Here is a 25,452-nt window from a genome sequence, read left to right as displayed (position 1 = left end):
TGTTCCTTTGCTTGTTCATTCAAGAGATATCTTTGATGGGTTGTGGGTGGGCTCTGACTTTTCAAAAGCACTTTCTGCAATTAGAAAAATTTTTCAACAAGAATTTAGTATGTGAGTTACTCACCCTAATTCAGTAAAACTTTTCTCATTTAATGCATTTATAATTTATAATGCCCAGCATCACAGTACTGGATTTTTAAGAGATTACAATCAAGACTGAATGTCATATGGAGAATGTAGTAATATTTTTTCTACCATAGAATTATCTGTCAAAACATGTTATTTTGTGTACCTATTCTACAAACTATGAACAACAAAAAAGATGGAATACAAAACCCAGATCATTTGGATAAAGTCAAATATCACAACAGCAGCCAAAGTAGATATATTCAGGTATCTTTAAACTTAATGGGGTGCTGAAATGCAGAGTGAAGAAAGTGGAGCTTGATATTATTAGACATGCTTCAGAATGCTTGTCCTTGACATTATTACATAAAATAACAATGCAGAAATCTAAGGTACGGTTATGGTCAGTAAATAAAAATTGTTGGCAGAGATTGAAATGCCCTGAGGAGGATGTTTTGACCTTCCCAGATAACTGAAGCATATCAGTAAGCAACAATGGTAAATTAAGATAAACAGTATTGAGAAGAGATGGTAAGTGTATGAGCTGGAATGCACATCCTTCTAAGGAACTCTATAGACATAAATTTTGAAATATGTACAAAAATTAAAATGTACTGTTCTTAAAATCATCTAAAATTTCTGTACTTGTTCAAAATTACCAGGTCATTTTTACCTTATATAATTTGAGAACAGGCTTCTATCAGTTTGGTAATAATATGTCTCCTAGCATTTATTATAAACTGAGCAAAATTACTATGGTCATTTTATATCCACCAAGAGATATTATTTTGATATGTTTTAGTGAAGTTTATGTGGACCTTATGTAATTATGATTAAGTGATATAAAGGGCTCTTTAAACAGTATCGTATTTGCTTTATCAGGACTTCCCTGGTCTTGTTGTCATTTATCTTACTGACAGTGATGTATTTTCATGGATTAGAATGTCCTTGACACTTACTTTATATTTGCCATAAAGTTAATTACTATTATCAGATTATGTTTTAGCTTTTAAAGGTTTTCTCTATAATACACTAAATATGGTAAATGAAGAAAAATACATTCTTGGAAATTTTAACAGGCAGAAAATGATGATCACCTGTCATAATTTTGGATGTGGAAGAAGCAAAATAATGGCCTTGAGTTCTGCCAGCTCCACACAGGGTGTTAATGGCCAGCGTGTGTTACATAGCAACACTTTATGTTATAATTAAAAATCAAAACAAATTATAAAATTAGAAGTATACATTATTTGACCTTATATTAATTCACAAAAAGGGAATAAAATAATACAGAGACCTTTAGCAACAAAGCTGGTCAAATGTGAATTCAGTTTGTGCTTTAATTAATATTAAATATTAACATATCTACTTATGTTGCCTATTTTAATATTTTAAATGTACCATGATAATGCAAGAGATAATAAAGGAAAATGAGATTAGATTGCTGAAAAATCTGTGTGACATTTTTAACTTCTCTATCACTCACACATTTGCCAATAGTAAGTTACATATTTTTTAAGAAAGTCAAAGAGAATTAACTTTAAAATAATTTTGAGAATTTCAGATGTATTTTGTGTATTTATATCATTTCCATCTCTTTCTTTTCCCTATGAAACTCCTATTTCCACTTCCCTAACTGCTGATCAAATATATGACTTATTATTATTGATATTATTATTATTACTATTGTTATTGCACATATATAAATATAAATAGCCTCTGAATCCACTCATATGTATATATGTGTGTTTAGGAATGATCCTTGGGATTGGGTAACCTATCTGTAACCTCAGTCCTGAATGGGACAGATGCTTGCTCTATCTATCTATCATCTATCTATCTATCTATCTATCTATCTATCTATCTATCTATCTGTCTGTCTGTCTGTCTGTCTGTCTGTCTGTCTGTCTGTCGGTCTGTCTATCTCCCTATCTGTCTGTCTATCTGTCTGTCTGTCTGTCTGTCTATCTATCTCTTCCTCTGTGTGTGTATCTGTCTGTCTGTCTCTCCTTCTCTCTCTCTCTAAGCAGGAAATTATTGCATGTAGATTTTCATCTAGGCATGGGACCTTGTCAGATTTCACCAAACATTAGCCTTTCAACTGGTATTGTCATTGTTCTAGATCTTATTTAGTGGGACCATACTGTTGAGATTTTGTGAGTATAGCAAGTGATGCCTAATTGGACTTAAGACCTGCTCAATAGAGGGAATCCATGCCCATCACCTATTCAGCTACCTTTGGTTGTTGAGCTCATAAACATAAAAGGATCACAAATTGCTGAAATTTTCCTAGACTAGAATAATTCCAAAATAGATTCTAAAGGTACACCCTTATTTGTGCAGATAAATGATGTTCTAACTCCTCATCAGAGAAGTTCCTTTTTGCAGCACGCAGAGACTATTACAGAATCCACATCTGGTCAAAATGAAGAGAACAACTGATCATATGTTGCTCAACCGAATTATATATCTACAACCCAATCCTTACACCCTAGGGTTAGCAGTTATTCTAAAATGCAGGGTAGAAAGGGTGTAATAGCCTAGTATGTATGCTACAAGATAGTATCTTCTTTATATGACAGGGAATTACATTAATAAAAAAATAAATTTAAATCACATTTGTTCATAAACATACATTAAAACAGTATTTCGTCCTTATATTGTAGATATTTATAGGTACTTAGCTGAAATAATAAATAAGAATATTAAAAAGGTACTTGTTTTTCTGTAGACATAAAAGAAATTTTAGCTAATATGAATAAGTTATGTCTCAATAAAGAAAATACATAATAGAAACCTGCTGTGTAACAGAAGTTCCTCAGATTGTGTCTCAAATCTCTAATGGTAATAAGCTAATTGTGATTATCTACAAGTTGCCTATGTTCTTGCAATAACTTAAATATCCATCTGGATGTAGTAAGAAAGAAATGATAGAAACTGAGAAGCAAATGGAAATAGAAGGTACACAGAAAGAGTTAAGATGAGGTCTTATGATTTCAGATTCCATTTTATTATAGAAAAATCTTCATGTAAAATTGGAAGAAGCATTCTACCTTGGCTTCTTTGTAAAATATGCTTTGCCAAGATTTTTGTTGTTTTGCTTTTCTGATCTTTTACTCTACAGTCCGTGAAACAGTTTTAAAAGAAATACCCCTAAATAAAAGCAGTCACGTGCCAAACAAGACTTTCCCCAAATAAGAAAAAATGCTCATAAATCATTTGGAATGAAGCATCATGGACTGTCAAATTTTGATAGTCCACTTTTGTCTTTTCCTTCAAATTGCTTGGAAACTCAAACTCCTTTGTTTTGGTTTAATTCAATTTTAATTTTTTTAAAAGTATTTCAGAATTTCTTGAGTTTTCAGAAGCACAAGAAAATTAAAGATGATTGTGACTGTTATTATGGAGTTGAGAGCACAAATTGTCAATAAAGTTGAGTAATCAAAATATAAGCATATGTATTGCTTAATAATTTTCAAATATATATTATTTATTGGCCATTGCCTAAAGCAATTTGGTAGCAGTATCAACATTTTAATCATACTTAGTTGAATCAGGCCCTACATTATTTTTATATTTTATTAAGAGATGAGGTAACTAGGAGGAAAGCACATTGAATAACTTTTCCATATATCGGTTTATTTATTTACTATAATTTCATTTTTTTTTTTGAGACAGAGACTCATATACCCCAAGTTGGTCTCAAACACAGGACAGAGAAGGTTGACCCTGTACTTCTGCTGAGTCTATAGTCTGATAGATAAAATTTCAGGCATGGGACCCAAGTCCTAGTTTATAAGCAATGTTGGCTGAATGTAGGGCTTTTGTGCATAGTGGACAAATACTTGACCAACTAACCTATGTCTACGCTTCCCAGAATGCATCTTTATTTCCCCTTCCCAGGGAGAAATGGGTGTCGCCTGTGAGTGGACAGAGGTTAGGTGGGGATGGGAACATGAGTGATCAGGTTGGGAGTGGGGAGGGGGAGAGTACTAAGGGGAACTGCTGGCGGGGGTTGGGGGGGAAGCGTGGCATTAGGGATCAGGTAGAATCAGGTAGAACAGGGGAATCTGCCAGGAGTCTACCAGGAGGACGCAAGATTAGACTGCTAGCCACAGCAGATACTTAGTCTGAACTGGCCATCACCTCTGACTGGATTGGTGCTTGGTCCAATTGTCATCAGAGAGGATCATTCAGCAACTGAGGGAGGCAGATACAGAGACCCACAGCCAAGCATTAGGTAGAGATTAGGAATCCTGTGGAGAAGGAGAAAGGTGTGTAAGAGCCAGAGCAGAGGGGTCAAGGACACCACAAAAAGGCTCACATAGTCAACTAACCAGGGCTCGTTGGATCTAGCAGAGACTGAACCTAAAATCAAGGAGCGAGCCTGCATGGGACCGACACTCTGCATATATGTTACAGTTGTGTAGCTTGATTCTCTTGTGGGAATCCTAACAGTGGAAGCAGGAACTGTCTCCAACTCTTTTACGGTATTTTAGGACTGTGCTCCTCATACTGGGTTACTTTCCTAGGCTCAGTACAAGAGGAGGTGCTTAGTCTTATAGTAACTGATATGCCATGTTCGGCTGACACTCATGGGAGACCTGCCCTTTCCTGGATGGAGACAGAAGAGGAGGGGACTGCAGGGGTGGAGCAGTGGAAGACAGATGCCTGGAGGCAGCCTTGGAGTGGAGGATGGGGAGGGAAGCTGCACCAGGATGCGAAACAAATAGATCAATAAAAAAATGCATTTTTAACTACCATACTTGAAAATACTGAAGTTCTTTAAAGATAGAAGGGAAAATGGAAAGAAAATGTTCATGTGAAAAAAAAATTTTACAAAATTTCATTTATGAACACTTAAATAAAAAATTAGCTGGGCGGTGGTGGCGCATGCCTTTAATCCCAGCACTCGGAAGGCAGAGCCAGGCGGATCTCTGTGAGTTCGAGGCCAGCCTGGGCTGCAGAGTGAGTTCCAGGAAAGGCGCAAAGCTACACAGAGAAACCCTGTCTTGAAAAACCAAAAAAAAAAAAAAAAAAAAAAAAAAAAAAAAAAAAAAAAAAAAAAAAAAAAAATTAAAGATATATATGACCCCATTTGAAAGTTACTACAACAATCTCATTATAAGTGAAGTAAACTTGGAATACCTGTATTTTGTTTAGAATCAAGATGTAAGACGGTTTTAGCCCAGAACGACTGAGGACTCAGTACTGTCTGGGGACTACAACTTGCCCACCGTTGGGAATTCATGTTACTTCGGAGAATAAGATTCACAATCAAGAGTAAGCAGAAACTAAAATGATTGTTGTATTGTATCCCTGTAGATAAGAAACACGGTTTCTTAAAATTGTAAGACAATCTGTTGAAAAAGCATATTATCTTACCTGTTACAGCTGACCCAATATTGGGTGAGAAATATTGCACATTATACAGACATGGAATAGATTAACCTACAACTGAAGAGAAGAAAAGATACTGAAGGGCAACAGTTCTGGATGGTTTTATACCAACAACCCTAAAAGTAAATGACTTACTTTAATGTTGGTTTGTAAGACTGGAGTTTTCAAAAAAGAAATCATTGGTTGGGATTAATCCTCTCAGCACATTGCAGAAGAAAATGAAACTAGAGTAAAATTCTTATATCATGAGAGAAAATTATTAATTCAAAATAGTACCAAAGCCTTTCCTGAAGAATCTAAAGATTATTTAGGTATCATGAAGAAAGTTGAGAGTGTGAGGATAAGTTAAACTATCAAATAATTGCTTTTCTACCCTTTTTGTGACATAGCTTATATTCACTATATTCTATATCTTGAAAATTTTAAGTGTGTTTCTAATGATAGAAGAAATGTTGCATATCTACTATGTAAAGAATTGGTTCTGAATTCCTTGTATTATTAAAATTATGTCAACATTTTTATGAAACCTCTGAGAATATTTAACAGAGTCGAGAGATTGACTGCTATAATTTTATGAAAAAGCCAATGCAGTGAAATTTTCAAATTCCTGAATTTTTTACATTTGGTGTAAAACATCTATTTAAATCATTTAATAAAAATGTATACATTTATAAGTCTATAATATAGAAGATAAAATATTTTATGGAGTTGCTTTCGAACTATCTCTGCTCCTTGTAAATGACCACTCTTCCACAATTCTGCTAGTAACAGCAATTAAAAAGTCATTGGTATACACACACACACACACACACACACACACACACACACCACAAATGATATATTCTAAAAAAAAATGAACATTAAGTACTCAAAATCATGTCATTGGCAAATAGGGAAAGCTTGACTTCTTCCTTTCCAATTTGTATCCCCTTGATCTCCTTATGTTGTCTTATAACATGTGATGTTTTGGGGCACTCTGGTGTCTCCTTATAAACAGCTCTTAAGAACTCATTCTATACTTGGTCCTAGATTTTTTTAGCTCAGTAAACTTTGGCTTCTGAAAGGAGCATTTTACCTATCCATGCATAAACTTTTTCATTTTCTTTTTTTCTAATTATGTATTTCAATAGACATATAAAATAGTAGGTTTCCTTAAGATCTTAATAAGTTCTTAATTTTTTTAATCCTTTCCCCAACTTTTTCTCACTCTTATCCCCTATTTTTAAACTTTTCCACTTCTGTTATTTACCACTCTACAATCATATCACATGCATTAGGCTATCTCCATTCCATAATTTACCATTTATGTATACTTAGAAAAATACTTTGAAGAGGCAATTGGTAGAAAAGAAAGAGTGGATTAAAATATAGTAAAAAAAGATAAATAAGCATCATGTAAATGTGAATATCTTCTATTCATCACTAAGTTATTTCTGACGGAATGCCTAAAAGCAGCTAATATTGCAATTAGTGATTATTTTAAATATATACATAGTCTATATTTGTTACAAAAATAAATTAATTTGCAATAGTAACAAAAAAGAAAGATAGTTAAAACCTTTAGTTTTTAAATAATGTGTAAGAGCCTATACATTATATGAAAATAGAGAAGCAGAATGCAAAAAGTAATTTTTTATATGTACCAAAACAAATTATGCTTACTCAACCAGACATAGATGCATATATTTATGTATGTAAGCAGGAATAATGACAGTACATATGTACTCATTCATTTAACGTGTAGCTGAAATACTCTAAAACAATAAAATTATCAATGATCCTAACCGTATTTCAGTACATAACATTAAAAGGGCTTAAATAAGCTATATGAATTATACATCACCAAAACCACTAATAAACTAAAAATAAATTTAGTAATTTGATCAATAAACACAAATTTAAAAGAGATAAAATTAAAAATGAGTGTAAGTGTATAGCTCATGTTTAGAAAGCTTGTTTAACATGTGTGAATGTCTGGATTCAATTTACAATATACCAAAGAAAAAATAAATAGAAACTGTTAAAATTGTAAATTCATCATTAAATTATCATGATTTTCTTTCCACTGTTTTTCAGTTATTTTCTTCCTATCAGAGTCTGAATAACAATAATTTTGTTAGCCACTTTTGGCTTTTAAATTTTAAAATAATTTCTTCATATTTTCAGTTTTTATTGATGAAAAATACTTTATCAATCTTGTCAAAGGTCTCTATTTCAATTATGCCTGATTATTATTACCATTTAGAGATTTAAAGGTATCATATGATTTAATAGAATTGTTGTCAACTCATGAGGTATATAAGTGACCCACTAAAGAGGATTCTAAAATTGATCAGTTCTCAAAAGCCCAATATCTCTACTGCAAATGGCCCAATAAAAGTTTCCAGTAGTGATTTTTATTATCAATATTGTAGATAAATTGATTTATTCAAAATTTAAAAGTTGTTATTTTTTTCTACCATTACATGAGAATATGTCAGAAAGAACTTTCTCATGAACTTAGACCCAATAATAACTTATATTTACAATAAGGCAAAGCTAATTATGCACAATAAGTATTTCTGGATATAATAACTAGTAGATAACTGTATTCACATAATTTTTGAGTTAATTCAGTTTCTCTAGTACACGCATCTTTATGTGATGTTTTCTCTTTGCCAGATGAGCTAGTCAACAATGGAGGAAAGCAATACATCTGAGCTAACGAATCAGGATCTAGAACAAGAAAGGACATGTTCATTACGCATTAATGACCTAAACACACAATCTGAAAACACACCATGGCCAAATACAGAAGAATATGGCATGCTTTATTCACATTAGCAGCCTCATAAGCACTCTCACTCAAGGAAGCAGTCAACAATAATCTATTGTGTCAACATTTAATTAATTAAGGTTTAATTAATGTGTGAACATTGAAGAGGGAAATATCATGGCACCCATGCCTAGATAAAAACGTACAGGTTTCTAGCACGACAATTAGGGTGTTTGGCCATCCCATCACCAGAGTAGGTCAGTTCGGACTGTCTCTCGACCATTGCCAGCAGTCTGTTGTGGGGGTATCTTTGTGGATTTCTGTGGGCCTCTCTAGCACTTTGTTTCTTCCTATTCTCATGTGGTCTTCATTTACCATGGTCTCCTATTCCTTGTTCTCCCTCTCTGTTGTTGATCCAGCTGGGATCTCCCACTCACCCAAGCTCTCTTTCCCTCGACCCTCGCCCTTCACTACCCCCACTCATGTCCAGGCTGTTCATGTAGATCTCATTCTATTTCTCTGTCGTTGGGCGATCCCTGTGTCTTTCTTGGGGTCCTGTTTTCCAGGTAGCCTGCCTGGTGATGTGAGTAGCAGTCCAGTCATCCTTGTTCCACATCTAGCGACAATGAGGAGGGTTTATATGAGCGAGAATTGTTGAGACCAAGATCGGATAAAGCACAGAGACAAATAGCCAAACAAACGGAAACACATGAAATATGAACCAATGGCTGAGGGGTCACCAACTGGATCAGGCCCTCTGAGTGGGTGAGACAGTTGATTGGCCTGATCTGTTTGGGAGGCATCCAGGCAGTGGGACCGGGTCCTGTGCTCATTGCATGAGTTGGCTGTTTGAAACCTGGGGCCTATGCAGGGTCCCTTGGCTCGGCATGGGAGGAGGGGACTGGACCTACCTGGACTGAGTCCACCAGGTTGATCCCAGTCTGTGGGGAAGGCTTTGCCCTGGAGGAGATTGGAATGGGGGGCGGGCTGGGGGGAAGGTGAGGGGGGTGGGAGGGGGGAGAACAAGGGAATCTGTGGCTGATATGTAGAACTGAATTGTATTGCAAAATAAAAATTAAAAAAAAATCTTTCAAATGCAAAAAAAAAAAAAAAACCAAAAAACAAAAAACGTACAGGTAACTAAGGAATGCTGAGCAAGGGAAAATTAGTCATCTCCAAGGATGAGTCTCTTTTTTTTCCTTTAATATATTTATTTATTATTATAATTATATATTTATTTATTTATTATTTAAGTGATTATGCTACCTCTAGGAGCCTATAATTTCTTTTTTTTTTAATTTTGCAATACAATTCAGTTCTACATATAGACCATGGATTCCCTTGTTCTCCCCCCCCCACCAGCCCACCCCCCATTCCCACATCCTTCAGGGCAAAGCCTCCCCCACGGACTGAGATCAACCTGGTAGACTCAGTCCAGGCAGGTCCAGTCCCCTTCTCCCAAGCCAAGCCAAGCGACCCTGCATAGGCCCCAGGTTTCAAACAGCCAACTGATGCAATGAGCACAGGACCTGGTCCCACTGCCTGGATGCCTCCCAAACAGATCAAGCCAATCAACTGTCTCACCTATTCAGAGGGCCTGATTCAGTTGGTGACCCCTCAGCCATTGGTTCATAGTTCATGTGTTTCCATTCGTTTGGCTCTTTGTCCCTGTGCTTTATCCAACCTTAGTCTCAACAACTAAGTATATAATTCTAAGATTTCAGACTGAAAACATATCCTATAATAGGATGGATAACATGGAAAACCTCACTCACTATTTTGTTATTTCACACTATAATAATTAAAGAGTTTTGCTTTGGTCTTCCCAGTCTCTCATATGTTTCATTTTACTAACTACATACAGTAACACTTCCAGAATATTGAGCCCACAGAGAAAATATTCAATTTTCTTTCTTCTTTTAAAAACAGGCTTATTGGGTGAAAATTACAAAACTGACTTTGATTGGTATCAGCTTAAATATCTAATCATAAAAGTTATCATTATTTTTTACACTCATATAAATGAACGATAAGTATAAGGAAATAAAACGTCAAGAGATTAATAATATGAAAAGTATAATATACCAAGTTTACCATGTGGGTCTTAATTCCCTTGATCATCATAATTGCCCCTCAAGTCTGAATGGCTGCGGTAATGGTTGTATTAAAGATGCTACCTCATGCCTCATAAAAGTAGGAGCAAATTTATTAACTAGAAAATATCAACAAAAAATGTTGATATAAACATTCAGAGAATGGGAGCGTAAAAGCCATTTTTTTTTTCAAAATGCTTCCAGGGAAATGAAAGAATAACAGAAGCATGAGAGTGGAGTGCTAATCTTCACCCTATAATTTACATAAGCTCTCATAATATTTGTAAGTTGCTGAAGTAATTAAAATTCAAAGGAAATCTGTTTTCAAAAACATGAATCTAACTTTACAAGCAGAAATATCACAGAAGAAATTAATAGAGGTAGTATTTCTTAAAATCTTGGGTTTTGTGAATGTATGCAATAAAGTAAAAGTCTTCAATTTATTGTGGAATGAGTTACTGTTGCTAGAGATCTATTTCTGACTTCAACTAAATACATGTCTTTATTATAATGTCACATTTTGTCCCAAAGGTCATTTCATGAATTAAAGCTGAAATTAATCCAGTAGAGTCCCATTATTTACTCTGGATGTGAAGCTTTAATAATGTGACTTGACTGATTTGTTTCACTAATGTTTCAAGATATCATGTGAGTATTTTCCTCTGCACTATCATTTTATAACCAACATATACATTCTTCTAGTCTAAACGTATGTATGTCAACTACACCTGCACCATTTTTATGTTGCCATCTGTTGAACCTTTGGATTCTGTTGTAAATTATGCAATATCTATTCGACAAGGGTATTTTTGCAAAATGACCTACTACCTTTATCTAGTCAATCCAAAGCCTAGAGTCATGTGTACATGGTCAAACATTGGAGAAAGCACTTGTTGCATTCAGAACACTAGGCGGTTTTAGAGAAAAAAATAAACTATGGTAAATAACTATTTAATGTCCTTTCCATGTACTAAGAATGTTTTAAAACTCTAAATGTTTTGCTTTATTTTTGCAATTATAGTGTGTGTGTGTGTGTGTGTGTGTGTGTGTGTGTGTGTGTGTGTATAACATGCTCCAGCACATGTGTTATGAGGTCAGAGGCAACTTGCAAATTCAATACTCTCCTTTACTATGAAGAACAGAAGATGGAACTCACGTCATTAGGCTCAGTGGCAAGTCCATGTACTTGTTGATTCTTCTCATGATCCCATTTTATCTATTTTAAATGTTTTCCCTCTTAATTTAACTTGTTTACATATGGAAAGGTTATGAAACATTATATTGTACTGAGATTTTGTAAGAATATGAGTATTCATTAGAAACAAATTTAAGGGTACTAACTGGATTAATTTTATTTAAAAATAATTGAGAATCTTATTTATTATTAGAATGAACATTTTACCAGGTATTACTCCTATAAAATAACCTCAAAGTTTCCTTAATATAATGTGTGGATATATACTATGTAAAAGACTTCTAATGGACCAGGAAACAGGATTATTTAGTAACATAACTACTGCATGATAATGAGAACTTGGGTTTTGATCCTTGGCACCCATGTGCGAAGCAAAATTTAGCACCATGCACCTGTTGTCCAAGTGTTGGAAAGACAAAAACAAAAGTATTCCAGACACTTTCTGGTCAGCCAGGTCAGCTGAATTCATAAGCTCTTTGTTCAATGAAAGACCTTGCCTAAAATACCTTTGAGAACTATCTAGGAATACACCTGACAGCAGCTTCTGTCATCCCCATGTGCACATACATGAAAATTCAGAATATTAAAAGATGTGTAGGTATCCATTATCACAAAAAGAAAGTAAAAACTGAGGTGGAAAATAAACTCTTCTTAGATAACCAATATGTTGTTTACCATTGATATTTTTGCTGGGTTGTCTTCTAATTTATAACATTTATTACATAACAAAATACATATTTTTGCTTAATGCATAATAATCTCATGCTTTTTTTAAATTATATTGAATTTAAGGCTCATCATGACCAGATCCCCTGAAGCACGAAGAACCAAAGAGTGTTGGATAAGAGCAAAAACAAACTTCTAATGAACTAAGGAAGAAGGGCCAAAGAGAGGATGCTGCACAAACACTGTTAGTTGATGCTTGAACCGTTTAAAAAAGAAGTACATAAAGCCAGTCACAGACATCTAGTATTTTAATGCAACAATAATACATGCTGTTTATTCCTTACCTTAAATTCACTTTCTTTCTCTATATATTGTTAAACACTCTGGAGAAGTAGGAAAATGGAAGGTCTACTAGTTTTCCTTTGAAGAAACATTAAAATACGTTTATAAAGTGTGAAAGAGGGAAAAAGAGGTATTCTCACATTTTTGCTAAGATTTTAAGGTTTTTGTGAAGTAATATGTTTAAAAAAAGCCCTAGAGGTGGAAACTATAGCACATCCACACTAAAACAAAATAATAGATTAATCTACTTTTTAAAGCCATGTTTAAGTTGTTTTCTCTGAGCTATAAGACTTCCCAGGCTATAAGACTTAATACAGAAATAAAAAACACAGAATGATGAACTTTCTGAGTTGTCAAAATAATTACTTAACATCACAGAATGAGTTCCTCAATAGAAACTCAGAGATTTTGAAATAAAAAAAAAATAGAATCACAAAAACTTGGATTCCCAATATTGAGTCATGAAGAGTTTATTCCTAAGCTCTTCATATAACCTTGCCTCAAATCCTTGCTATATTTTTTATCTCCACAAATAACATAATTCAAAGACAATAATACAATACTGGTTGGGAGATAACTGTTTTTTGGTACAATATGTGCTGTTGAAAAATAAATTGCAATGTGAATCCCAACAAGGAAAGAAGGGCTTGGCATAAATCCTTCAGCAATCAGGTTAAAGGTGATTAAGAGGTATATTTAAAAAAAAAATCAGGGCAGATTGGTTGTATAAGAACCAATCTCAACAATTCTTTATAAACCAAAATGTAAAGCTTCATCAAGTAAAGATGAGTATCTGACAATTTCATTGACCAGATACCACTTTTTTTGCACCACTTTTTTAAAAGAAGCAAAATTAATAGAACATGCTAGAGTTAAAACAAGAATAGTGATTGACATTTTCCAGAGGAGGCATCTGTAGAAAATGGGACATTTCATGTCTAATTCTTTACTTGGTCAAGACTTTTCAAACTACATTTCACAATTTAATGTTTGTATAAATTAATTGAAATTCAATGAAGTCTGAACTAACTATGAATCTATTTCAATAACAAGTACAATACTCTGTGTTTATGTACAATGAAGAAAAGTGTCAGAAATGTACACTTGTGATTGTTTGCTTGTCTATGCTCAGTGTCTAATAGAAGGATATGTTACCAAACCAAAATATATTAATAGACAAGTGTCAAAAAGATAAATTTCACATTTCAATCAAGCAAGGTAGTTAGGTCTTGTTCCTTTTACACTAAAGGTGAGCTTGTTAGTAAGGATCTATGTGTATGGCTATTAACCAGGTTTTGAATGGAGAAGAAAGGTTATTTTTAAGAGAAATGTCTAGTCTTTAACCCCAGAAAGTTGACTTTATATATGTCATTTGCTCAAAAACTAATCTGTCCGTTACCACTAATAAGAGGCAAGCTAACTTACTAATGTAATAGAAAGAGCATGAATTCTCTTCACATAAACATTGTCTTGAGACTGTGTTATCAAGTTTAAAAAAAACATTATTACTAATATTCAATAATAATGCTGGACTGAACCTTCTCAAAGCTAAATGGAATCTTCTGAATAAATACTTAGCAAGCACCATAAAGAGTTGTGAATTTTGTTTCCAATAGGTTTTTACATTTTAAGTGACTATTTATTTTTACAGAAGTATATTCACAGGAAAATCAGGAGATGCTTTATATTCCCTTTTGATTCTCTGTTACTCTAGATATATAGCAGACATGAGCACCAACACTGACATCTCTTTTCTAGACGTGTTGCCATTGGTGAACATACACATCATAATCATTAAAATATATAATTATATGTTACAAAATTGGTGTTATCTATTTTATAGATCTTTCAGATGTATAGTAATGTATAGCCATTATTTTAATATCACATAATACATTTCCAGTTTCTGAACAAACTTTAGCACTGTGTCTTTCTCCAATTGCTAGTGACCGTTGATAGTTATATCATCTCCATAATGTTGCATAAGTGGGAACTCATATAGCTAGAATCATAACAATGCATTTCCTTGTGTACCAATACCTCTCACTTGAGATGTGTTTTAAAATATACTCCAAAGCATTACACAGTTGGATGAAGCATTTGTTTTTTTGCATTGTATAATATTTAATCTTTTGGATACACTACTAAAGGAACTTGCTAATATCCATCTTTTAAATGAATGTTTGGTTGTTTCCATGTTTGGTTGTTTAATTATGAACAAACTATTATACATATTCATATTCACCTTCTTTTGTAGAAATACATTTTTAATACTTTTGTATAAATACCAAGGAGAATGTTTAATCACACTTTGCTTTTTCAAGGAACTGAAAAACTGTTTTCAAAAGTACCCATATAATTTATCATTTCTAACTAGAATAAAACATAATTTTTTCTAAGTTTACTTGTAATCATTGGTTGTCATTAAATGTGATTTTACTGGTTTTTCACAATATTTCACAGCTGGGCAATTTCCTGATGATATTTGAATAGGCACTACTTTAGATATATTTATTTCTCACTTGTGTATTTGTATCCGTGGTAGGCTATAAGTTAAAATTTGAGGCCAAATGATTGGTTTACTTTCTATGTGTAAGTGTTCTGTATTACGGTTGAGTCAACTATTAAATACAGTTTTTGTAGATACAATCTTCAGAAGTGATCTTCTCTTTCTCTTGACATTGCCCACTGAAAAGCAAAAAAAAAAAAAATGGCATTTTAATGAGATTCTGTTATTACTGAATTCCTTTACATTTTGGTACTTTATGTAAGTTATAATTGTAATATTCATTGTTTAGTATTTATGTGTTGGATCTAACATTTTTTTTAATCTTCTCTCATACAGAACATGATGCAGCTTCCAGGAGTCCTAGCTAGGGTCCCCCTCACAGGTTCCCAGATGTTTTCACTGCATAAGGTTTCCATACAACTTCCCCAAATCGCCCCTAATTCCAGTCATCTCTCACCATACTCTCTCCCTCCATGCTTCCCCCACCAAGAGGTCCTTCCTGTCCCATACACACATGACCCCACTCTACCCACATAATCAATTCTATTTCCCCTTCCCAGGGAGAATCATGTGCCCTCAATCCCTGAAGTTCTTTTTGTTACTTGGCCTCCCTGGTTCTGTTTAATTATCCTTTATTTAAGAGCTATTATCTACTTATTTATGAGTACACATCATGTTTGTCTTTCTGTGTCTGAGTTACTTCACTCAGGATAATTATTTTTCTACTTCCATACATTTGCCTGCAAATTTCATGAACATTTTGTTAAGAGCTGATGAATACTCCGTTGTGTAAATATAGCAAATTTTCTTTATCGATACTTCCATTGATGGAACATATAGGTTGTTCCAGTTTCTGGCTAATATGAATGAAACTGTTATGAACATACTTGAGTAAGTATCCTTGGGGGAGGAAGGAGCATCTTCTAGGTATATGCCCAAGTGTGGTATAGCTGGGTCTTGAGGAAGATTTACTCCCAACATTCTAGCAATTACACATTTCCATTTATTATTTACAATATTTCATTCCATTATTAAATGCATTGATTAAGTGGAGCTCTCTGTAAATTTAAATGTGTTGTGATATATCTCTATGTATCCTGTCCTAGTAAAATAGAACTCTATGTTACCTGTATGCTGTTTTTAACATTTACTTTTTTCTTCATATTTCACCCTATGTTTAGGAACTTGCTAACATTCTTTATATAACACTTTTAATTGTGTGACTTGTTCTTAGACATTTTGAAGTGAGGTTTCAATATAAAGATTAGATTTCTACAAAGATACATACATTCTTCCCTGGGGAAAGGTCGTAAAGAGAATAAATTTGAGAACAGCTAGAATTATGTGACAAGTCCCCCATAGAAACTTGACTCTGAACTACAAACGAAAAGGACTTTTTCATCTTCATTCATCAGATGAGTAACACCAACTGTTAGGTTCAGGACTACTTCAGCAACTGAAAATTCACATGTTCAAATAGCAGTACAAGCATGACTAGTGTATTTGGAAGCACAGCAGTTGGCAGAGCATCAGTAGTATATAAAACTCAAATATCTTGAGTTAAAATGGTATATTCACCCATAAACATACACTATTGTTAACTGTCTGTTAAAGATAACTTAGGTTATAAAAATGGCCTCAGAATGTTATGTTTCTTTATATATATTATGTATGTGTATACAACAATAACCAGAGAAAATGGGGTGACTATCAGCTTGAGAAAGAGGAATATGGAAAGGGTTAGGCAGAGAGTTTCTAAGAAGGGTCAGGGATAGGAAAGGAGAATGGAAGGTAATGTAATTATATTTAAATGAAAACTATATACTTTTTTGTTGCTGTTGTTTTTCAAGATGGTTTCTCTATGTAGTTTTGGTGCCTGTCCTAGATCTCACTCTGTAGACCAGGCTGGCCTTGAACTCACAGAGATCTGCTTGGTTCTGCCTCCTGAGTGCTAGGATTAAAGGCGTGCAACACTGCTACCCAGCAAAAACTATATATTTTTTTAAAATAGGTAATAATGATAAAATCACTCACACCATAAATTAGAGAATGGTAATATAATGTTCCCTAAACATGTGATGATTTGATTACTACTATGGACTTACAAATTCAATTTCCCCCACTCAGAATTTTGTCTGTAATTTATTATTTTTGTAGGCATTCCTATTTCAGATACTTTGGAAATGTTCTTTTCTTTATATCAACCCATCAAACCAAACTTTTAAAATCACTTCTGTGGGAAAATATTATTTAAGGACCAGGAGTAGGTCATAATTGGCACCTATAGATATTTATATAGCACGCTACCTTTTTCTACTTCATGTGTCTATTAATGTTAGTAACTGGTATTTACGTTTATATATTATATACAAAAGCATGTATATCATGCTTGTTAAGTTCGTTCATGTCTAAGTATTAAGTGGGTCATTATTTGATATTAGCCATGGAACACAAGTTTAGTTCCTTGAACTTAAACAATAATTCCAAACTATGAGAGAGCAAGAAAAACAGACAGGAATATGGTGGTGCTGCTGAAAATAGAGACAAGAAAACTAGTGGTGCTTTTGAGCTCAGCAATCAAAGCAATAGAAAAACAAAAACAATCATTCCCTTAATAATCTTGATTCTATGATTTCTTTCATAGTACTGTTTAATAAAATTCCACTTACATCTATGATTTGAGTTATGTCTATTCAAGATTTATACACAAAAGTTCTAACTAACTCCTTATAGCCAAGGAAAACCCTATATTTGGAAAAAAGGTTTTAAAAATGTGATAAGGTTAAAATGATTATTTCTCACTTGGATTCTACTGGCATATGGTTGGGGTCATGTAAGAAGGTCCGTTGAGTGCATATTGTAGCTTCCAGATGGATGTTTTAACGGGATTCCTGTGTGAACAACATGAGAGTCACCATGTCTGTGTTTCTTTTTTGTTGACTTATTTTATTCTGTTTGTTACTGCATATTCTGATTTGTTTGTTTTTATTTTATTGTATTTTATCTTATTAGTATTTTTAGATTCCCATTTGTTTTCTAGAGAGACCAAAGAGCAGTGGATCCATATGGGAGGGGAGGTGGGGAAGACCTCAGAGAAGTAGGAAGGAACCATTATCAGAATATACTGTATATAAATAATCGATTCTCAATAAAAGGAAGAAAAAAGATAAATACATTTGTACATATGGAGATACACCAAAAGCAAAACCATGAGTGCATACTGACAGTAGACCATATGAGAACAGAGCAGAAAGGTGAACACATACAAGCACTGAAAAGTATCACAGTCCAGGGGAGGCCAATGCCCAAAAACTGCTCCAGGGTTGTGAACAGAAGACCCCAGAGAAGTGAGGGCTTAGAAAACATTTTTTTTTATCTAAGGGTATTTAGAAATAAATTTTTATTTATCTGACAGGTAAATAAACACACATATTTTCTGATGGTAAATTTCTCTTGTACTTCATCTTAAAAATGCTCTCTGACTCTTTCTGTCTCCATATGGCTACATATCTCCACGTTGCTACATTCTATATATATACAACTACATATCTTTCTTTACATACATATGGCCATACATCTCTATACACAGTTATATCTATTTTCTCATATCTACCCATCTTTATTTTACATATATTTCTCTTCTACATCTCTTTTTTTATACAGCTTCATTTTCCTTGCCTCTACACAGTTACAAATCTCCACATAGCCACAGTTATACATCTCATTTACATAGCTCTCTCACCATATAATATTTTACAGTTCCTTCACACTCTCATACAGCTCTTTACACAGTCCCTATATGAAGCGGCAGCTCTTTCGCACAGCTTTCTCCCTCACACATTCATTCACTCATATACTTCTTCGACATCATTCATTCTCTCATTCATTCATTCTCCCACATTTCACTCACCTTCATTGATACTTCTTCATCTTTTCTTACTCAGCACACATACATTTCCCTCACATTATATATATCTTCCTCCTCTACATTGCTATTGCTGCCCTCATAGCCAAACACTGGACAGTTATATGTTACATTTTTGGGAGTCGGACCCAATCTCATAACACATGATAAGTCACACAGTTTTTCTCAGGCTGTGAAGATCATGCTGACCAACTAGTCACACTTGGTCAAGCATGTAGCCCTTTCCCAGATAGGGAATGACATTGAAATCCAGGACTTACAAGTGTAGCAGCAGGCTGAACCTTGAGTGGTAGGGGTACGTAGAGAAAGAGAATTACTGCAGGGAGTTATGTCTACCAAAGTTGCTTCAGTTATGATGTTGATTCATCAACAAACAACACCTGGGATCTTGTCTATGTATATTTGGTACATGGGCAGCTTAATCTGTTTTGAATTTGTTCTGAAGTCTAAAATTAACTGTCTTTGTGACTGAGAATACTGTTACTTTCCTGTCAGTAAAGAATATTCTAGTATTATTTCTACACATCAGAATTAAACAAATTAAGTAAAAATCATCTTCCTGACCATCCACAGGTGTGAGTGTGCCCAGCTGTGATGTAAAACCCACTACCAATGGTCCACAGCTGCTTATTTTAGGGATATATAGTGGTGGCACATGAGAAACTTACAGACAGAAAACAACCGATTTCTATAGTCAATGACCCCACAGCCTTGTCAGGTGGGGCTCCCCTATAGGAAGTCACTCTTCTGGTGGGTTGACCTGCCAAACACTAGTCATCACCTGATGTATACTCCCATGACCCTCAGCAAAATAAAATACTAAAGAAGCCTAAACTGCCAATGCTTAAATCCTGTGCTCCAGAATGGTACTTAAATTTTGTTGTTCAAGTCATTTGTCCCTATTTTCTTTTTACCTAAGGAGAATGCATATTCCCCAGTATACACTAGTTCTTATCACAGAAGATGTTTCCAATGTAAATTTATATGGAATACATTATTTGCAACAATAAAGGTAATGTTAGGTTACTTCATATTTCAATGTGATTTTGCACATAAATTCCTAAAATTCTCTGTATGCTATTAAATTATTTTGCTTTCTAATCATACTTCTTTGTTTTTTTCTTGCAATGGATGTACATGTTTATGAGTTGAAGAAGATGACAAATACTTTTGGGTAAGAAGTATGTCAATGCCAAATGACAGATAACATGAATATTTGTAATTATAATATTATGGCTTAGAAATTGATTAAACTAAGCTTAAAATGTATCATTGTATCAATGCCAATATTAATAATGTATAAATATCATCAATAATAATTATCCCACCTCTTCTAGTTCAATAATTGTGTAAAACTTTGTATTCTGTGTATTTAAAAATGGGTTGAAGTCAGCTACTGCATGTGTAATCTTTTTGCAAACCAGTAAGTAGGCATTAGTGTGATGTTCTTTATGGTTTGGGTGTACAGACTCATCATCTAAACAATAACTCATTTCAAAACACTCAGTTTGCAAACAAATTTAAAATGAGTAATTGTAATTTTTTTGTTTCATTTATAAAGTCTGTAAGAACTTCTAAGATGACATTGTGTATCTATATCATACAAAGTTTACAAAAGAATAGCAAACATCAGTTTGGGGAATCTATTAGACTTTTCTGGGTCATAGAAATGTTAAAAAATAATCTGACATGCCAAGGGATCTATCATATTTTAAATAAATTCTATTTGTGGAAGCAACCTATATAGCTTTTTCCCCTAAGTTTTTCATAAAAGCCTAACGTCTTACTTGTATATTCAGACAAGATTTATTAACATTGGATTTTAGGTACTTGTTTATATCTCAAAATAGTATTTTGTAAGAAAGTAGTGGTTATTCATTTGCATACTCTGAAGCATGTCATAAATAATTTAAACTATAGTTGTCAAACAAAATGAAAAAATTTATTTTGTACTCACGTTAATGTTTTATTATCTGTGTTTTTGCTTGCTTAATAATCTACCAAATCTAATAAATCAGAGTTTATATCTATTTGGAATATTAATCTACATCATTTCAACATGACTGATTAAATGGAAAGATATTGTCAAGAATCTCAGTTTATCATTTAGACATTCTTTTAAAAGTGTATGGTAATATGTACAAAATTGAAAGATCGAAATATATGCAGTATGAAAAAAAACAATATCAAACAGAATATTTAAATTGACTTGCTAACATTGTGAAAATGCTGGAAGATTTCAAGATAGGAGTTAGAAAGCATATCAAACCAGCTCAAATATATATTAATGGGAAACATGCAAATTTGTGTATTATCACAGTGGATAGATAGTACATTACTGAAATAATTTAAGCTTCAAAATACAAATTGGATGTTTCATAAAAAAAGATTTTAGCTTCGTAATTCATTGGGAACTAAAAAGGAAGTTTGGAGTTCCTGTCGAATTTCCTATCTCATTCATTGTTTGACTTTTATTTAATTCTTTTAACTTGTCCTTTACAGAAAATACAATTTGTCTCTTACTTCTTGATATTGTCTTTTACACTTGGGATTCTCTTGTGTTAGATTTAAGTTTTTTATCATTTTACCATCAATCTCAGGGGTTATGCTCAAGTTGAATATTTTCAGTGTATCACTTACTGAATGGCTACTCAGTTTAAACATTCTCATCTCTGTAATCTGTTCTGTAAAACAATAAATGATACATTTCTATAATTGTCTTAAGGTGAGTAATCAAAGTATGCTTCCAGAAATAACACATTTATTATTATAATTTTTTAGATTGCCCATATTTACAATGTCCAACTGGGCTGTATTAGTCAGGGTTCTGTAGAGAAACGGAACCAATAGAATAGACACACACATACATACATACATATTTATATAATACACACACACATATGTATGGACATATATACAGATGCATATATACGTACATATATACATATATGTATGTACATAAATCCCAGAAAATATGGGATTTATTAGTTTGGCTTACAATCTGTGGTCCAACTAGCCCAACAATGGTTGTCTACTAACAGAAATTCCAAGCATCCAGTAGTATTTCAGTCTATGAGGCTGAATGTCTTAGCTGGTATTTGATATACCAGAATCCTGAGAAAGTAGGCCAGTAGAGAAATTAACTACCATCATCAGAGAGAGTAAGCAGGTGAAGGAAAAAGATTATTTCTTCCAAGAAATTTACATAGGTTGCCACCAGAAGATATGGCCTAGATGAAAGTTGAATCATCATACCTCAAAATATATGTATAGCTAGGCAGTGGTGGTGTACGCCTTTAATCCCAGCCCTCAGGAGGCAGAGACAGGTGGATTTCTGTGAGTTCAAGGCCAGGCTGGTCTACAAAGCGAGATCTAAGACAGGCACCAAAAGTACGCAGAGAAACCCTGTCTCGCAAAAAAAAAAAAAAAAAAAAAAAATCTGTATTAAAGGTGAGTCTTCCTACTTCAAATAATTTAGTTTAGAAAGATTTTTCTTTCACTTCGGTTTTAGCTAATTCTAGACGTCTAGATGATAATCAAGGGGCTTTGCCCTGGAGGAGATTGGAATGGGGGCGGGCTGGGGGGGAAGGTGAGGGAGGCGGGAGGGGGGAGAACAAGGGAATATGTGGCTGATATGTAGAACTGAATTGTATTGCAAAATAAAAACTAAAAAAAAAAAAAAAAAAAAAAAAAAAAAAAAAAAAAAAACATCACATGGTACTAAGTTTCAGTAGAGTAGAAATAAAATTTATCTCCATTGAATTAGGAGTATAGATCAAAAGCTAAATTGACAGTCCACCTCCACAGTTGAGACTCCATTATAAGAGTAGATTACTAAATGTAGGAGCAAGCATTACTCATTAAAAGCAGCTGTCCCTTTACCTTAAATAATTTGGGAGGTTAGAGAAGTGAGAATAAAGAAAAAATCCTCATGATATGTACACTAAGATATGAGTTACTAATGTTAAGAATGCAGGGAAAAAAACAGAACAATAAGACTAGTCATTAGTATTATAGACAAAACAACATCAAAAATGAGAGAAAAATAATACAGCAAGGAGAAATATTAAAGAGGAAAGGTTTACAAGAAAACATCTCCAGCTAATGATCAAGTAAAAAGGGGAAAAAGTAAGACTTATAAGTCAGCTCAGACAAGGTAGAACCCCCTCAGTACCTAACAAAGAAATGCAGGGTAACACACCAGCCTGAGTCCAACCTCTTCCCTTTTGAAAAGTCAATTTCAAAATAACAATAACAGCAAAAGCTGTATGGAAAGTTTAAAAAGAGTGGTAGAAAGATTGCAGGGCAAGACAAATCTGATCAACAAAGTTGAAGTAAGTGAACAAAGGAAGTATGAATGCTGAGAGGGGAATGAAACAGTGGGTGCAGATTCTGGCTTTGTTTTTGTTGTTGTTTTGTCTTATTTATTTATTTATTTATTTATTTATTTATTTATTTATTTATTTATTTATTTATTTTTGCCACCACTTGCATGGGCACAGTTGCCGGGACTGTCCCAGTCAAGCTTCTTGTGGCTTAAGCAACAGAGCCTGCCTCTATGTTGTCCACTTAAGTTGCAGGATCTGCACTGTTTGTGCCACAGGAATTTCCATGGAGATAGCCTTATGAATGCAAGGCAAGTACTCCACTGAGCTCCAACCAGCTTGAGTATAGACAGCAGGTGATACACTGGCTGTCAGGATGACAAAGCATCAGTGTCCTCACTTCCTTTCAACAGGAATCTGGCAGCCCCAATCTTGAGCATATTTTGTGTGAGTATCCACAGCTGCAGTGGGTTAGTGATTGCAACACTCATGTCCAGAAGATTTTCTCACCTTTAACTTTTCTGTTTGTTCCTTTCCCCTTTTGTTACATTTTCTGAGCACTGGAGAGTGTTGGATTAATGATGCAGTTGAAAATAAATAATCTGTTATTTCTTTGTTCACAGATTTTAACCAGTAATGAGTCTCTGCAAACTGCTATCCACTTCAATAAGATGTTTCTTTTGTGAAGGTCAATACTGTCAATTATGGATATAAACATGCATAATGAAAAAGCAGTTACACTGTGTGACCATCTGTTCTAGTCCTACACTAGTAATGATTGTAAGTATCTCTGCTATAAGATGTAGAGTATTCTTTGTGGTTTTGGGTGGAATGCATCTCAACCTTATTTACACAAAGATTGAATTGTTTTGGTTTCGCATGACCTAGATAGTGAATCTAGGCCAGTTGGGATTATAGAACAAATCCCTAGTCTCAAAAATCCAGAAAGACAGGGAGTAAGTGAGGGGGAGAAGAAGGAAAAAAGGGAGGAAGGGAGGGGTGGAGGGAGGGAGAGGAGGGTGAAAGAGAGAGAGAGAGAGAGAGAGAGAGAGAGAGAGAGAGAGAGAGAGAGAGAGAGAGGATAGAAAAAAGAAAGAAAGAAAGAGAGAGAGAGAGAGAGAGAGAGAGAGAGAAAGGAAGGAAGGAAGGAAGGAAGGAAGGAAGGAAGGAAGGAAGGAAGGAAGGAAGGAAGGAAGGAAGGAAGAAAAGCAAGAAAGAAAACAAGCCAGCCAATTATTTAATGGCTATATTTCAGGGCTTTCTACTCAGTTTCAGTGATATTTTGTGTCTCTTTAGATGTCAATAATGTCCCTTGTCTGATAACAGTTGACTTGTAGTATGTTTTGAAGACAACTGTACAATTCTTATTGCATTCTTTTTTTTGTTTTTTTTTTTTTTTTTTTGTTTTTTTCGAGACAGGGTTTCTCTGTGTAGCTTTGCGCCTTTCCTAGAACTCACTTGGTAGTCCAGGCTGGCCTCGAACTCACAGAGATCTGCCTGGCTCTGCCTCCCAAGTGCTGGGATTAAAGGCGTGCGCCACCACCGCCCGGCTCCTATTTCATTCTTTTCAGTTTTACTCTTTTATTTTTCCCTGAAAGCTATCAAATTAGCTATTGTATTTCCAGGAACAGTGAATTTATTTCTATAACAGTGTGCTGGCTAGTTTTATGTCAACCTAAAATAGCTAGAGTCATGGGAAAGGAGGGATCCTAGTTGAGAAAATGCTTCCAAAAGATCAGGCTGCAGGCAATCCTATAGCACATTTCCTTAATTAATGATTGATATGGAGGGACCCAGCCCATAGTGGCCCTGGTTTCTATAAGAAAATTGTTAGAAAAAAATTGTTAAAGTGGAAATTTTGATATTCTGAACCTTATAGATTTTTCAACTTTTTCCACATAGAAACATATTAGTAAATTTATAGGAAATACTTGATAAAAAATTTTGGATATAGTTTTCTGGTATTGGGGCATTGTGTATTAGTAGATCTTAAAATTAGGGATGTCCAAACATACAGAATTTCCTGAGTTGAGGGCCTTTCTGTATCGAGTTTTTTGAGAGATCTTTTACTTTTGGGAGTTGAGGACATGGCAGGTGGGGGTTTTCATAGATTCTA

The sequence above is a fragment of the Peromyscus eremicus genome, chromosome 9, assembly GCF_949786415.1.
Source record: "Peromyscus eremicus chromosome 9, PerEre_H2_v1, whole genome shotgun sequence".
Lineage (NCBI taxonomy): Eukaryota > Metazoa > Chordata > Mammalia > Rodentia > Cricetidae > Peromyscus > Peromyscus eremicus.
Note: the sequence above shows the minus strand (reverse complement) of the source record.